The sequence below is a fragment of the Aegilops tauschii genome, chromosome 7, assembly GCF_002575655.3.
Source record: "Aegilops tauschii subsp. strangulata cultivar AL8/78 chromosome 7, Aet v6.0, whole genome shotgun sequence".
NCBI lineage: Eukaryota > Viridiplantae > Streptophyta > Magnoliopsida > Poales > Poaceae > Aegilops > Aegilops tauschii.
The window spans coordinates 569570360-569587656 of NC_053041.3; positions in this window are offsets into that span (position 1 = coordinate 569570360).

The window sequence follows — 17297 nt, forward strand, 5'->3', positions numbered from 1 at the left end:
ATAGCTGAAATATGAACAACAAATATACCATTTTTCATGGCAATATAGAAACTTACCCATAGATAACCAAATGTTGAACTAATTCAATGGAAATAATCAATGTATTTCATAATATTCATTTCAATTAGGCATTAAATACACTAGCCCGTGCAAATGCACGGGTTGACGAGTAGTCTTTATAATAGATCTGATACTTAAAAAAAGATAAATGTACGGGCATTTAGCTAATACACGCATGCTTTTTTACGTAGATCCTAGCATCAATGTTAGACTAATTTTTGGACCGCGATAGTCGGCGAACGTTTGTTAGAGAGATGGTATTTGCGAACATTTTTTTTTGGCAGTTTCTTCAGATTCGCATGGCATTTTCTTCAAGAACATGCCAGTTCTATAATGAAAGACATTTTTCTTTAGAGGAAGACATTTTTTCTTCTAAAACTACCACCACTTGATCTCACGTCACAACTAAAACTGCAAGGAAAATGTGTTTGCTTGCCACCCCACTCCGAGGAAACGTTCGCCAGTTAGTATTTTCGTAATTTTTTTGTTAGATAAACATGATTCTTCATATCTGTTCTTTTAGTTTTGAAGGGAATTATAATTTTCAACCAATCAATTATATTTGTTTTCATGAACTTTTCAACTCCAGCATATCGTGATAATATTGTGGATGATAAGGTTTTAATTATCACATTAATTCTTAATGTGTGGCGATTCATTGCAATTACACACACAGAGAGTGGCTGGGGGAGAGAACGGAAAGGAGGATAAATGGCGACACAGATGGGGTGACGTGTCAAAACAGAGGATGTTGGCATTTCCATGTGTTGGGGGGTTACGACTATGTGACGGTTTTTGTCCCCGTTCACGCACACTCATGTTTGCTATTTGATATACCAATCTTAGGAGGGATTCTGATAATTACCATTGCTTTTGTATCACACTATTTGTCCACATAACTACAACACACGTTCGGCTGATAAACTCTAGCTCGCAACAAAACCAGAATCCAAAATCAAAATCCAACAAATGAAACTTGTATATTTACCATTTTTACTACATGACCGATACAATAAACATTTTGTTAAATGTAGGAAAATTGGCATTTTTTAAAACATCGGAGGGGCGGGGGTGTGGGGGTGGCTTCACCACCAGAAGTTTCAATGAAGGGGTTTACAGGCCAATCGTTTACCAAGAGGAGTAGAAATCATGCCACATGTCGGGTCTTCCTTTTGCTCAATTTTTCTTAGTCTGTGTGTCCAAAGGATCAGCTCGCCAACCGTGTTTTTAGTTATATCCGCCAGAGACAAGCGGATTTTCCTTAAAACCCAGGCATTCTTGGAGTCCCGGATTTCCCAAAGAATTTGCAACGTCATAAAAGTTTATTGAGATGATGGAAGGTGAGCTTGTAGCTTGATGTCTCTGCAGTTGTGGTTTATACCAGGGGCTCGCCCGTCGCATTGGGGCAGAGCAAGAAGGGGTGAGTATTATCTTTAGATGCTTGCATGCACAGGGGTAGTCCATAGAGTCGACAATCTTTTTCATGATTAGATTTTTGCAGGTGTTTAGCGCTCAAGGAAGAGCAACTATCCAAAAAACTTTATTTGTTTGGTACTTTTGAGGACCAAATGTCCAAACTTTGCTCGGAGTTGGGTCATCGACTGCGTTGCATAACATGGAATAGGCAGTTTTGGAGGAGAAGAGCCCGTTGCCTACAAGAGTTCTTTGATATGGTTGTTCTGTGAGCAGTACCCCCTGCAGCAAGACACGAAGCGATGCAAGTTCCTTTGTTGCAACATAGGTTATTCTATTACGCAGTACAGAGCCGATCTCTTCATGCATAATCTCGTTGACAAAACCGTGTTGTTTGAGGTGGTGTGAGTAAATTTCTTGAAATGAAGTGGCCAGTGGAACTAGCGTAAGCCATTTATCTAGCCAAAAGAAGGTGGAGGGGCCACTGTTTGACAGTGCATCCAGTTAATTCTCTGAGAGGTTCAACATTTTTGTCGTATAATTTTGCTAGGTAAGCTACTCTTGAACCCATTGAGACTGGGAAAGGCGATTGGATCAGGATCCACTGCTTTCAAGTTAGGTTTGTGGAATGCAAGTTGTAAGAAAACCTCATCATAAGACAAAAGAGTTATGCTTCAATGTTTTAACCCCTAGACCACCTGCTGTTTTGGGAGTGCATACTTTGTCCCATGCCACCAAACATTGAGCCCATAATCCTATATGTCCTTGTCTGACCAAAAGAAGCACCTACATTTTTTGTCAATCAATTCAATGAGGATTTTTGGCAGCTGAAAGGAGCCCATGAAATAAGTTGGAAGAGAGTCTAGTACTGCAAACTATAGCACTATATGCGCCCTTTTGTGAACAACAGATCAGCCCAACCAGAAAGGTATCTACCAAAATTATCTAGTAGAGGTTGGAAGGTTGTGATTGTCAAGATATGTTTGGGGGAAATTAGTTAATGTGGTTTGAAGATCAGTAGCTAGTGCGTTGGCAAGACTTGGCTCAACGTTTAAAGTTAGAAAGGTTATTTTATTGTACTTTAGATGGAGATTCGTGGCTGTGGCGAAATCATCAAGAGTTTGCTTTAGGTTTGGGCCGCCATTGGTGTGGCTTTGAGCAGAATGAGTGTGTCCTCGGCATACTGGAGAACAATTGGTGGGAAATCATTTTTGATCGTGTGGTTAAGCTCGTTGTTTGAATGTGCCTACTCAATCATGCGTCTGAGTAGGTCTAAAATGATTATGAATAAAAAGGGTGAGATGAGTCCCTTGTCGGGGACCTTGCTTGTAGTTTATCCATGGACTAGGGCATCCATTTAGCAGGACCACCGTTTTGCCGCTGCCTAGCAATTCATTGATCCAGTTGGACCAACGTTGAGGAAAGCCCCTGATTGAAAGGATTTTAGGAGAGAATCCCAACTGACAGAGTCAAAGGCTTTTCTAAAGTCAAGTTTGATCATGAGCGTCCGTTAATCTGATCTATGGTAGCAGTTAAGCAGGTTAGCTGCATAGAGGAAGTTTTTCGAAATTAATCTACCTGCTAGAAAACCTTTTTGATCGTCTGAGACAAGCAATGAAATGATTGGCTTTAGGGTGTGTTCGGAAGTTGTGCTCCGCAAACTGCGCATGAGAAGCTAGGCCGAACACTCTAGCTTCATGGAGGCATCTTCGAGAAACTTTACCGAGTCGTTGTGCAATTTGAAGGAGTTAGGGTTTTCACAGCTTTCTGAGAAAGGCTTTCGCCCATCTTTATACATAAAGCAACGATCATCAACAACCCGGTATAAACGCATGCCACCACAACACATGCACACACCCAAGGCATGATAGATAGGCGCTGAGTGCAGCAACACCACCCCTAGCACTACAAGAGCAACCGCGGGCTTCAACCGGGAACGCGCCACCGCAAAGAGATGAAGCCGCATACGACAAACCATGGGCTCCAAGGCAGCGCCGTCTAGAATACGACACTGGAGCGCCGCCACCGCCCAATCCGAGGATCAGAGTTTCCCCTGGAGCAACACGAGGGGCAATGAGAGCTGCGACGACACCTTCAAGAAGGGAGCGAGCTTCGCCGCCGTCTGTCCGTTCGAAGATAGAACAGGTTTTCACCCCGGCCAACACTCACCGCCACTAAACGCCACGCCCCGGCTACCTCGCCGCCCAAACGTCCATGGCCCCCGAGCAGCACCAAGCCACGGCCTCAGCCCACGAGCACCGCGCACCAGGGCCGCCACCCTGTCATCTGAGACCTTGACACCACCTCACCCGAGACTCGCCACTACCCCAACCAAAACCAAAGAAACAAGCGGAAAGGTCCCGCCTTTCACACCCTGGGCGGCCCCAGCACCGAGATTCAATAGGTCTTCCAAAACTGGCCTCCATCGACCCGTTTTGCATCACCGGGCGTGATACGAGCTCAGTCCTGCAGCACCATGTGCGAGATGAGGCTGGTCCTGCAGCACCGGCGTGAGACGAGCGATGGACCGCAGCTGGGAGGAGGCCAACCCTTCAACGAGAGTAGCGCCTGGACAACGAGGAGAGGGATCAAAGGCTGACACAAGCCGCTACTACTTCGCTGCATTGGGATTTCCCCGAAGAGGAGAGGATGATGTAGTATTTCTCTCAGTTAAGAACCAAAGTTATCAATCCATTAGGAGAACCACGTGAAACCTCGTTAGTAGAACCTACACACAAAAGAGCAAATACTTGCACCCAACGCGATCAAGGGGGTTGTCAATCCCCTAGGCGGTTATTTGCAAGAATAAAATCTGATAGTGATAGATAGATAAAATAAAACACAAAATAAAATAACGGTAAATAAATTACAGCAAGGTATTTTTGGATTTAATATATGATAAAGGTAGACCCGGGGGCATAGTTTTCACTAGAGGCTTCTCTCTCGAATAAAAAGCATACAATGGGGTAAACAAATTACTGTTGGGAAATTGATAGAAAACCGCATAGTTATGACGATATTCAAGGCAATGATCATGTATATAGGTATTACGTCGAGACAACTAGACCGACTCCTGCCTGCATCTATTACTATTACTCCACCCATCAACCGCTATCCAGCATGCATCTAGGGTATTAAGTTCATGAAAAACGGAGTAACGCCTTAAGCAAGATGACATGATGTAGACAAAGTAAACCCAAGCAATATGAATAAACCCCATCGTTTTCTCCTTAATGGAAACTATACAAATATGTGTCATGTCCCCTTCTGTCACTGGGATTGAGCACCGCAAGATTGAACCCATTACAAAGCACCTCTCCCATTGCAAGATAAATCAATCTAGTTGCCCAAACCAAATGGATAGATCAGAGAGAAATACAAAGCTATAATAGTCATGCATAAAATAATTTAGAGAAGAGTCAATTAATATTCATGAATAATCTGATCATAAATCCACAATTCATCAGATCCCAACAAACACACTGGAAAAGAAGATTACATCGAATAGATCTCCAAGACATTGTATTGAAGAGAGAGAAGAAGCCATAAAGCTACTAGCTATGGACTCATAGGTATGTGGTAAAGTACTCACACATCATCAGAAGGGCAGCAAAGTTGATGTAGAAGCCCTCCATGATTGATTCCCCATCCGTCGGCCTCCAGATGGGATAGCGGAAGAATAGAAACTTGCCCGGCAGAAAAAGTATTTTGGGTGGCTCTCTGATGTATTGGGAATTTATAGAGGTGGAATTAGGTTAAGAGGTGCTACAAGGGGCCCACAATCCTAGCACCAAACTTTTTTCTTTGTTTGGACTCTGTTTGATATTGATTTTCTGAAACACCAAAAACAAGCAAAAAACAACAACTGCCACTGGGCAATAGGTTAATAGATTAGTCCTGGAAAATGATATATAATTGCATATAATGTTGGGAATCGTAGCATAATTTAAAATTTTCCTACGCTCACCAAGATGCATCTATGGAGTCTACTAGCAACGAGGGGAAAGGAGTGCATCTACATACCCTTGTAGATCGCGAGCGGAAGCGTTCCAATGAACGTGGATGACGGAGTCGTACTCGTCGTGATCCAAATCACCGATGACCGAGTGCCGAACGGACGGCACCTCCGCGTTCAACACACGTACGGTGCAGCGACGTCTCCTCCTTCTTGATCCAGCAAGGGGGAAGGAGAGGTTGATGGAGATCCAGCAGCACGACGGCGTGGTGGTGGATGTAGCGGGTCTCGGCAGGGCTTCGCTAAGCTTCTGCGAGAGAGAGAGAGGTGTTGCAGGGGAGGAGGGAGGCGCCCAAGGCTGTTGTTTGCTGCCCTCCCTCCCCCCTTTATATAGGCCCCCTGGGGGGCGCTGGCCCCAAGAGATGAGATCTCAAGGGGGGGCGGCGGCCACAAGGGGGGAAGGGGTTGCCTTGCCCCCCAAGGCAAGGGGGAACTCCCGCCCCCCCAGGGTTCCCAACCCTAGGCGCATGGGGGGAGGCCCAAGTGGGGCGCCCCAGCCCACTAAGGGCTGGTTCCCTTCCACTTTCAGCCCACGGGGCCCTCCGGGATAGGTGGCCCCACCCGGTGGACCCCCGGGACCCTTCTGGTGGTCCCGGTACAATACCGGTAACCCCCGAAACTTTCCCGGTGGCCGAAACTGGACTTCCTATATATAATTCTTCACCTCCGGACCATTCCGGAACCTCTCGTGACGTCCGGGGTCTCATCCGGGACTCCGAACAACTTTCGGGTTTCCGCATACATATATCTCTACAACCCTAGCGTCACCGAACCTTAAGTGTGTAGACCCTACGGGTTCGGGAGACATGCAGACATGACCGAGACGCCTCTCTGGTCAATAACCAACAGCGGGATCTAGATACCCATGTTGGCTCCCACATGTTCCACGATGATCTCATCGGATGAACCACGGTGTCGAGGATTCAATCAATCCGTATGCAATTCCCTTTGTCAATCGGTATGTTACTTGCCCGAGATTCGATCGTCGGTATCCCAATACCTTGTTCAATCTCGTTACCGGCAAGTCTCTTTACTCGTACCGCAATGCATGATCCCGTGACTAACGCCTTAGTCACTTTGAGCTCATTATGATGATGCATTACCGAGTGGGCCCAGAGATACCTCTCCGTCACACGGAGTGACAAATCCCAGTCTCGATCCGTGCCAACCCAACAGACACTTTCGCAGATACCCGTAGTGCACCTTTATAGTCACCCAGTTACGTTGTGACGTTTGGCACACCCAAAGCACTCTTACGGTGTCCGGGAGTTGCACGATCTCATGGTCTAAGGAAAAGATACTTGACATTGGAAAAGCTCTAGCAAACAAAACTACACGATCTTTTATGCTATGCTTAGGATTGGGTCTTGTCCATCACATCATTCTCCTAATGATGTGATCCCGTTATCAATGACATCCAATGTCCATAGTCAGGAAACCATGACTATCTGTTGATCAACGAGCTAGTCAACTAGAGGCTTATTAGGGACACTTTGTGGTCTATGTATTCACACATGTATTACGATTTCCGGACAATACAATTATAGCATGAACAATAGACAATTACCATGAACAAAGAAATATAATAATAACCATTTATTATTGCCTCTAGGGCATATTTCCAACAGTCTCCCACTTGCACTAGAGTCAATAATCTAGTTACATTGTGATGAATCGAACACCCATTGCGTCCTGGTGTTGATCATGTTTTGCCCTAGGGAGAGGTTTAGTCAACGGATCTGCTACATTCAGGTCCGTATGTACTTTACAAATATCTATGTCTCCATTTTGAACACTTTCACGAATGGAGTTGAAGCGACGCTTGATATGCCTGGTCTTCCTGTGAAACCTGGGCTCCTTTGCAAGGGCAATAGCTCCAGTGTTGTCACAGAAGAGAGTCATCGGGCCCGACGCATTGGGAATCACCCCTAGGTCGGTAATGAACTCCTTCATCCAGACTGCTTCCGGTGCTGCCTCCGAGGCTGCCATGTACTCCGCTTCACATGTAGATCCCGCCACGACGCTTTGCTTGCAACTGCACCAGCTTACTGCTCCTCCATTCAAAATATACACGTATCCGGTCTGTGACTTCGAGTCATCCAGATCTGTGTCGAAGCTAGCGTCGACGTAACCCTTTACGACGAGCTCTTCGTCACCTCCATAAACGAGAAACATATCCTTAGTCCTCTTCAGGTACTTCAGGATATTCTTGACCGTTGTCCAGTGTTCCTTGCCGGGATTACTTTGGTACCTTCCTACCAAACTTACGGCAAGGTTTACATTAGGTCTGGTACACAGCATGGCATACATAATAGACCCTATGGCCGAGGCATAGGGGATGACACTCATCTCTTCTATATCTTCTGCCGTGGTCGGGCATTGAGCCGTGCTCAATTGCACACCTTGCAATACAGGCAAGAACCCCTTCTTGGACTGATCCATATTGAACTTCTTCAATATCTTGTCAAGGTATGTACTCTGTGAAAGACCAATGAGGCGTCTTGATCTATCTCTATAGATCTTGATGCCTAATATATAAGCAGCTTCTCCAAGGTCCTTCATTGAAAAACACTTATTCAAATAGGCCTTTATACTTTCCAAGAATTCTATATCATTTACCATCAACAGTATGTCATCCACATATAATATGAGAAATGCTACAGAGCTCCCACTCACTTTCTTGTAAACACAGGCTTCTCCATAAGTCTGTGTGAACCCAAACGCTTTGATCATCTCATCAAAGCGAATGTTCCAACTCCGAGATGCTTGCACCAGCCCATAGATTGAGCGTTGGAGCTTGCATACTTTGTTAGCATTCTTAGGATCGACAAAACCTTCCGGCTGCATCATATACAACTCTTCCTTAAGGAAGCCGTTAAGGAATGCCGTTTTGACGTCCATCTGCCATATCTCATAATCATAGTATGCGGCAATTGCTAACATGATTCGGACGGACTTCAACTTCGCTACGGGTGAGAAAGTCTCATCGTAGTCAACCCCTTGAACTTGTCGATAACCCTTAGCGACAAGTCGAGCTTTGTAGATGGTCACATTACCATCTGCGTCCGTCTTCTTCTTAAAGATCCATTTGTTTTCTATGGCTCGCCGATCATCGGGCAAGTCAGTCAAAGTCCATACTTCGTTTTCATACATGGATCCTATCTCGGATTTCATGGCTTCTTGTCGGAATCCGGGCCCGCCATCGCTTCTTCATAGTTCAAAGGTTCACCGTTGTCTAACAACATGATTTCCAGGACAGGGTTGCCGTACCACTCTGGTGCGGAACGTGTCCTTGTGGACCTACGAAGTTCAGTAACTTGATCTGAAGTTTCATGATCATCATCATTAACTTCCTCCCCAGTCGGTGTAGGCACCACAGGAACATTTTCCCGCGCTGCGCTACTTTCTGGTTCGGAAGGGGTGACTATCACCTCATCAAGTTCCACTTTCCTCCCACTCAATTCTTTCGAGAGAAACTCCTTCTCTAGAAAGGACCCGTTCTTGGCAACAAAGATCTTGCCTTCGGATCTGAGGTAGAAGGTATACCCAATAGTTTCCTTAGGGTATCCTATGAAGACGCATTTTTCCGATTTGGGTTCGAGCTTTTCAGGTTGAAGTTTCTTGACATAAGCATCGCATCCCCAAACTTTTAGAAACGACAGCTTAGGTTTCTTCCCAAACCATAATTCATACGGTGTCGTCTCAACGGATTTAGACGGAACCCTATTTAAAGTGAATGCGGCAGTCTCTAAAGCATAACCCCAAAATGAGAGCGGTAAATCGGTAAGAGACATCATAGATCGCACCATATCCAATAGAGTGCGATTACGACGTTCGGACACACCATTTCTCTGAGGTGTTCCAGGCGGCGTGAGTTGTGAAACTATTCCACATTTTCTTAAGTGTGTACCAAATTCGTGACTTAAATATTCTCCACCACGATCTGATCGTAAGAATTTTATTTTTCTGTCACGTTGATTCTCAACTTCACTCTGAAATTCCTTGAACTTTTCAAAGGTTTCAGACTTGTGTTTCATTAGGTAGACATACCCATATCTACTTAAATCATCAGTGAGAGTGAGAACATAACGATATCCTCCGCGAGCCTCAACACTCATTGGACCGCACACATCGGTATGTATGATTTCCAATAAGTTGGTTGCTCGCTCCATTGTTCCGGAGAACGGAGTCTTGGTCATCTTACCCATGAGGCATGGTTCGCACGTGTCAAATGATTCGTAATCAAGAGACTCCAAAAGTCCATCTGCATGGAGCTTCTTCATGCGCTTGACACCAATGTGACCAAGGCGGCAGTGCCACAAGTATGTGGGACTATCGTTATCAACTTTACATCTTTTGGTATTCACACTATGAACATGTGTAACATCACGTTCGAGATTCATCAAAAATAAACCATTGACCAGCGGGGCATTACCATAAAACATATCTCTCAAATAAATAGAACAACCATTATTCTCGGATTTAAAGGAGTAGCCATCTCGAATTAAACGAGATCCAGATACAATGTTCATGCTCAAAGCTGGCACTAAATAACAATTATTGAGGTTTAAAACTAATCCCGTGGGTAGATGCAGAGGTAGCGTGCCGACGGCGATCACATCAACCTTGGAACCATTCCCGACACGCATCGTCACCTCGTCCTTTGCCAGTCTCCGTTTATTCCGTAGTTCCTGCTTTGAGTTACAAATATGAGCAACCGCACCGGTATCAAATACCCAGGAGCTACTACGAGTACTTGGTAAGGTACACATCAATTACTTGTATATCACATATACCTTGGGTGTTGCCGGCCTTCTTCTTGTCCGCTAAATATTTGGGGCAGTTCCGCTTCCAGTGACCACTTCCCTTGCAATAAAAGTACTCAGTCTCGGGCTTGGATCCATTCTTTGACTTCTTCCCGGTAACTGGTTTACCGGTCGCGGCAACTCCCTTGCCGTCCTTCTTGAAGTTCTTCTTACCCTTGCCCTTCTTGAACTTAGTGGTTTTATTCACCATCAACACTTGATGTTCTTTTCTGATCTCCCCTTCCGCTGATTTCAGCATTGAATATACCTCGGGAATGGTCTTTTCCATCCCCTGCATATTGTAGTTCATCACAAAGCTCTTGTAGCTTGGTGGAAGCGACTGGAGGATTCTGTCAATGACCGCGTCATCCGGGAGATTAACTCCCAGCTGAGACAAGCGGTTGTGCAACCCAGACATTCTGAGTATGTGCTCACTAACAGAACTATTCTCCTCCATTTTACAGCTGAAGAACTTGTCGGAGACTTCATATCTCTCGACCCGGGCATGAGCTTGAAAAACTAGTTTCAGCTCCTCGAACATCTCATATGCTCCATGTTTCTCAAAACGCTTTTGGAGACCCGGTTCTAAGCTGTAAAGCATGCCGCACTGAACGAGGGAGTAATCATCAGCACGCTGCTGCCAAGCGTTCATAACGTCTTGGTTCTCAGGGATTGGTGCTTCACCTAGCGGTGCTTCTAAGACATAATCTTTCTTGGCTACTATGAGGATGAGCCTCAGGTTCCGGACCCAGTCCGTATAGTTGCTGCCATCATCTTTCAGCTTGGTTTTCTCTAGGAACGCGTTGAAATTGAGGACAACGTTGGCCATTTGATCTACAATACATAGTGTAAAGATTTTAGACTAAGTTCATGATAATTAAGTTCATATAATCAAATTATTTAATGAACTCCCACTCAGATAGACATCCCTCTAGTCATCTAAGTGAAACATGATCCGAATTCGACTAGGCCGTGTCCGATCATCACGTGAGACGGACTAGTCAAGATCGGTGAACATCTCCATGTTGATCGTATCTTCTATACGACTCATGCTCGACCTTTCGGTCCTCCGTGTTCCGAGGCCATGTCTGTACATGCTAGGCTCGTCAAGTCAACCTAAGTGTATTGCTTGTGTTCCGAGGCCATGTCTGTACATGCTAGGCTCGTCAACACCCATTGTATTCGAACGTTAGAATCTATCACACCCGATCATCACGTGGTGCTTCGAAACAACGAACCTTCGCAACGGTGCACAGTTAGGGTGAACACTTTCTTGAAATTATTATAACGGATCATCTTACTTACTACCGTCGTTCTAAGCAAATAAGATGCAAAAACATGATAAACATCACATGCAATCAAATAGTGACATGATATGGCCAATATCATCATGCTCCTTTGATCTCCATCTTCGGGGCACCATGATCATCTTTGTCACCGTCATGACACCATGATCTCCATCATCATGATCTCCATCATTGTGTCTTCATGAAGTCGTCATGCCAACGATTACTTCTACTTGTATGGCTAACGCGTTTAGCAACAAAGTAAAGTAAATTACATGGAGTTATTCAATGACACGCAGGTCATGCAAAATAATAAAGACAACTCCTATGGCTCCTGCGGGTTGTCATACTCATCGACATGCAAGTCGTGATTCCTATTACAAGAATATGATCAATCTCATACATCACATATATCATTCATCACATCTTCTGGCCATATCACATCACATAGCACTTGCTGCAAAAACAAGTTAGACGTCCTCTAATTGTTGTTGCAAGTTTTTACGTGGTTTGTAGGTTTCTAGCAAGAACGTTTTCTTACCTACGTATGACCAAAACGTGATTTGCCAATTTCTATTTACCCTTCATAAGGACCCTTTTCATCGAATCCGTTCCGACTAAAGTAAGAGAGACAGACACCCGCTAGCAACCTTATGCAACTAGTGCATGTCAGTCGGTGGAACCTGTCTCACGTAAGCGTACGTGTAAGGTCGGTCCGGGCCGCTTCATCCTACAATGCCGCCGAAACAAGAAAAGACTAGTAGCGGCAAGAAGAATTGGCAAACTCAACGCCACAACTGCTTTGTGTTCTACTCGTGCATAGTAACTACGCATAGGCCTGGCTCATGATGCCACTGTTGGGAATCGTAGCATAATTTAAAATTTTCCTACGCTCACCAAGATGCATCTATGGAGTCTACTAGCAACGAGGGGAAAGGAGTGCATCTACATACCCTTGTAGATCGCGAGCGGAAGCGTTCCAATGAACGTGGATGACGGAGTCGTACTCGCCGTGATCCAAATCACCGATGACCGAGTGCCGAACGGACGGCACCTCTGCGTTCAACACACATACGGTGCAGCGACGTCTCCTCCTTCTTGATCCAGCAAGGGGGAAGGAGAGGTTGATGGAGATCCAGCAGCACGACGGCGTGGTGGTGGATGTAGCGGGTCTCGGCAGGGCTTCGCTAAGCTTCTGCGAGAGAGAGAGAGGTGTTGCAGGGGAGGAGGGAGGCGCCCAAGGCTGTTGTTTGCTGCCCTCCCTCCCCCCCTTTATATAGGGCCCCTGGGGGGCGCCGGCCCCAAGAGATGAGATCTCAAGGGGGGCAAAAGGGGGGAAGGGGTTGCCTTGCCCCCCAAGGCAAGGGGGAACTCCCCCCCCCCCTAGGGTTCCCAACCCTAGGCGCATGGGGGAGGCCCAAGGGGGGCGCCCCAGCCCACTAAGGGCTGGTTCCCTTCCACTTTCAGCCCACGGGGCCCTCCGGGATAGGTGGCCCCACCCGGTGGACCCCCGGGACCCTTCTGGTGGTCCCGGTACAATACCGGTAACCCCCGAAACTTTCCCGGTGGCCGAAACTGGACTTCCTATATATAATTCTTCACCTCCAGACCATTCCGGAACCTCTCGTGACGTCCGGGGTCTCATCCGGGACTCCGAACAACTTTCGGGTTTCCGCATACATATATCTCTACAACCCTAGCGTCACCGAACCTTAAGTGTGTAGACCCTACGGGTTCGGGAGACATGCAGACATGACCGAGACGCCTCTCTGGTCAATAACCAACAGCGGGATCTGGATACCCATGTTGGCTCTGACATGTTCCACGATGATCTCATCGGATGAACCACGGTGTCGAGGATTCAATCAATCCGTATGCAATTCCCTTTGTCAATCGGTATGTTACTTGCCCGAGATTCGATCGTCGGTATCCCAATACCTTGTTCAATCTCGTTACCGGCAAGTCTCTTTACTCGTACCGCAATGCATGATCCCGTGACTAACGCCTTAGTCACATTGAGCTCATTATGATGATGCATTACCGAGTGGGCCCAGAGATACCTCTCCGTCACACGGAGTGACAAATCCCAGTCTCGATCCGTGCCAACCCAACAGACACTTTCGCAGATACCCGTAGTGCACCTTTATAGTCACCCAGTTACGTTGTGACGTTTGGCACACCCAAAGCACTCTTACGGTATCCGGGAGTTGCACGATCTCATGGTCTAAGGAAAAGATACTTGACATTGAAAAAGCTCTAGCAAACGAAACTACACGATCTTTTATGCTATGCTTAGGATTGGGTCTTGTCCATCACATCATTCTCCTAATGATGTGATCCCGTTATCAATGACATCCAATGTCCATAGTCAGGAAACCATGACTATCTGTTGATCAACGAGCTAGTCAACTAGAGGCTTACTAGGGACACTTTGTGGTCTATGTATTCACACATGTATTACGATTTCCGGACAATACAATTATAGCATGAACAATAGACAATTACCATGAACAAAGAAATATAATAATAACCATTTATTATTGCCTCTAGGACATATTTCCAACATATAAAACATCCAAGATTGGTACTGTAATAGAATAGAACAATAAAAAATTATAGATATGTTGGAGACGTATCAAGCGTCCCCAAGCTTAATTCATGCTCGTCCTCGAGTAGGTAAATGATAAAAACAAAAAAAATTGATGTGGAATGCTACCTAACATGTCTGTCATGTAATCTTTCTTTTATGGTATGAATATTTAGATCCGAGTGATTCAAAGCAATAATCTATAATTTGACATAAAGACATTAATACTCAGGCATACTAACAAACAATCATGCCTTTCAAATATAAATGCTAAACAACGCCATCCCTACAAAATCATATAGCCTTGTCATGCTCCATCTTCTTAACACAAAGTACAAATCATGCACTACCCCGGTGTCAGCCATGCAATTGGTTCATACTTTTTAATGCACTTTAGCTTTTTCAACCCCCACGCAAGACATGAGCGCAAGCCATGTATATAGCACTATGGGTGGAATGCAGAGGTAGAGACTAATTTGGAGAAGACAAAAAGGTGAAGTCTTAGATTGACGCGGCTAATCAACGAGCTATGGAGATGCCCATCAATTGATGTCAATGCAAGGAGTAAGGTTTGCCATGCAACGGATGCACTAGGAGCTATAAGTGTATGGAAGCTCAAAATGAAAACTAAGTGGGTGTGCATCCAACTTGCTTGCTCTAGAAGAGCTCGGGCATTTGAGGAAGTCCATCATCGGAATATACAAGACAAGTTCTATAAAAAAAATTCCCACTAGTATATGAAAGTGACTACATAGGGGACTCTCTATATGAAAAACATGGTGCTACTTTGAAGCACAAGTGTGAAAAAAGATAGTAAAGTTGCCCCTTCTCTCAATTTCTCTCATGTATTCTTTGGTGGGCTCTTTTTGGCCTCTTTTTCTGGGCTTTTTTGGACTTTTTTTTATTTCCTCATTGGGACAATGCTCTAATAATGAATAATGATGATCATTACACTTCTTTCTACTTACAACTCAAAATTACAACTCGATATTAGAAAAAAATATGACTCTATATGAATGCCTCTCATGGTGTACCAGGATGTGCAATTATCTAGCATAACATGTATAAAAAATGATGAGCAGTGGCCGAGCCACAAATACAATGTCAGCTATATGATCATGCAAAGCAATATGCCAATGATGATGTTTGTCATAATAACAGAATGGTGGAAGGCGCCTGGCAATATATCTCGGAATGGCTATGGAAATGCTATAATAAGTAGGTATGGTGGTTGTTTTGAGGAAGATATAAAGAGGCTTATGTGTGATAGAGCGTATTATATCACGGGATTTGGATGCACCGGTGAAGTTTGTACCATATATCGAGGTGAGAAAGGGCAATGCACAGTACTGAAGAGGCTAGCAAATGGAGGAAATGTGAGAGTGTGTATAATCCATGGACGAGCAGCCATGGCCACGCGGGTGGGTGGTCGCTGGTTGTTGGCGGAGCTAGGATGCATCTGGGAGTGCCATGGTACATCACTTTCCCAATCATTGTATTGGCCGTGGACACCGTATCCTTCACGAAGGATCCGTCCTGGTGTCCCTACTCCTTCCGTCCTTCGAGATGCTCCAGGTGAAAACACGATCTTCAGGATCGGATGGTGGCGGCTATCAGTGGACGTTCCCTTTTAGGAGGCACCATCTTGGAGTCTTTCTTTCATCGTTTTCCATTTCACCTCTCCTCGGAGGATTGCTCGTGGTGGAGGTCTCAGTTGGCTCCAAGCGGTTTGTCTTCGCTCATATGTAGTGGCTTGGTAGTCGTTGGGGTGGTGTGGCGGTGCTCGGCACCTTTGTTTCTTGCCCTGAATGTGTGTGTGTTGTGTGCGATGGTGGCGTGAATTTGTATCATGATGCTTGTGGATCGGTGCTTTTATATACACTAGTAGAAAAAGGGCCTTTAGTCCCGGTTCATAAGGGCCTTTAGTCAAGGGTCGTTACTAAAGCCTCCCCCTTTAGTCCCGGTTCTTACACGAACCGGGACTGAAGGCCCTCCACGTGGCCGCTGCCTGGAGGTCCACCTTTAGTCCCGGTTGGTAACACCAACCGGTACTAAAGGAAATTTTATGATTTTTTTAAAAAAAAAATTGATTTTTTTATTTTCAAATTTCTGAATTATTTTAACCTCTAATCTCTAATCACCCCTCATCACTGCTCAATTTAACCTCTAATCTCTAATCACCCCTCATTATTCCAAATCATCTAACTTCCCGGACAGTCACCCATCCTCTCACTACTCCAGCCTGAGCACGCTTAACTTCCGGATTCTATTCTCCCTCGTTTTCAAGTCTGCACTTGTTGTTTTCCTGACAATAGTAAGATGTCAATCCTATTAACCCTCGGGAATTTAGCTTGAGCATGAAGTCACACATTTCACTGTTTGAGTTTGAAACTATTGTTCTAAAAAACAATAATTATTTAGTAACACTAATATTTCTTGAATAAGTAGTTTGACCATAGTTTGACAATAGTTTGACCGGATTTGACCAAAATTCAAAAAAAACTGAAATAATTATTTAGTAACACTAATATTTCTTGAATAATTAGTTTGACCATTGTTTGACCATAGTTTGACCAGATTTGACCAAAATTCAAAAAAACTGAAATAATTATTTAGTAACACTAATATTCTTGAATAATTATTTAGTAACACTAATACTTCTTGAATAAGTAGTTTGACCATAGTTTGACCAGATTTAACAAAAATTAAAAAAAAAACAGAAATTTGAGCATAACTTTTTTTCCTTTTAGAATCTGAGGATTCTAAAATTTAGAATTTGACCAGATTCAATCCAAGCATTACTGATGATTGGGCCGCAGTGTGGGTGGGCCACCTACGCATTTTCAAGACCGAATAGCGCGTGAGGAGGGATTGTTGTATCCATGTGCATCTGAAGCTTGTCTCTAAAAAAATGTGCATCTGAAGGGGGGAGCTCCCCGGCGCCTTCTGTGCCCTTGAACCCAGAAAAATGTGTAGTGACCAATCAGGACTTTACTTGGGTTCTTCTGCTGTGGTCTTCCAAGGAATTAATGATCCACTGATTCTGGAAACGTATGCTTGTCGAGAAGCTCTAGCTCTTGCGGAGGATCTCGCCGTGCAAAATATATTGGTGGCCTCAGACTGTCAAGAAG